Below are 357 nucleotides of genomic sequence, written 5' to 3' on the forward strand. Positions count from 1 at the left end.
GTGGGGGGGCTGGGACGCTGGGCGGGGCGGGCAGCCCCATCAGCTGGGAGGAAATGGGGCCTGTGAGAGAGGGGCAGCAGAGTCGGCAGCGCGGAGCCGGGGCGGCCACGGGGAGGAACAGTCGCGGGGAGGGGCGCAGCAGTGGCTGGGGGGCTGCAGACGCCAGGGCCCGCTAGCGTTGCACACGAAGCTAAACAGAGAAGAGCCTAGCAGAGCAGGACTCAGCCCGAGCCACCCTTTGTTTGGGTTGGGGGCCCGTGTCGGGGAGGACTGGGGATTCGAAGGGAGGGACGGGGACGGAGGGACCTGGAGCTGCGACCGCCGTGGCGGAGCCAATTTGGGAGCGGGGTGAGTGTG

The 357-nt window shown here is 70.3% G+C and overlaps 1 protein-coding gene across 5 annotated transcripts in view; it reads left to right on the forward strand.

The window, feature by feature from the left end:
* The window catches only part of FAM214B (family with sequence similarity 214 member B), an 11487-nt gene that overhangs the window by 4286 nt on the left and 6844 nt on the right, over nt 1–357 (forward strand). For 2 of the 5 annotated variants that reach the window (XM_006758529.2, XM_015560550.1), the window contains exon 1: nt 69–348. The exons of 2 other annotated variants lie outside the window; for them this stretch is intronic. The gene's annotated coding sequence lies outside the window, so the exon portion shown is untranslated. One more of the 5 variants, XM_015560549.1, reaches the window with a different exon arrangement.

The sequence above is a fragment of the Myotis davidii genome, unplaced genomic scaffold, assembly GCF_000327345.1.
Source record: "Myotis davidii unplaced genomic scaffold, ASM32734v1 scaffold534, whole genome shotgun sequence".
Lineage (NCBI taxonomy): Eukaryota > Metazoa > Chordata > Mammalia > Chiroptera > Vespertilionidae > Myotis > Myotis davidii.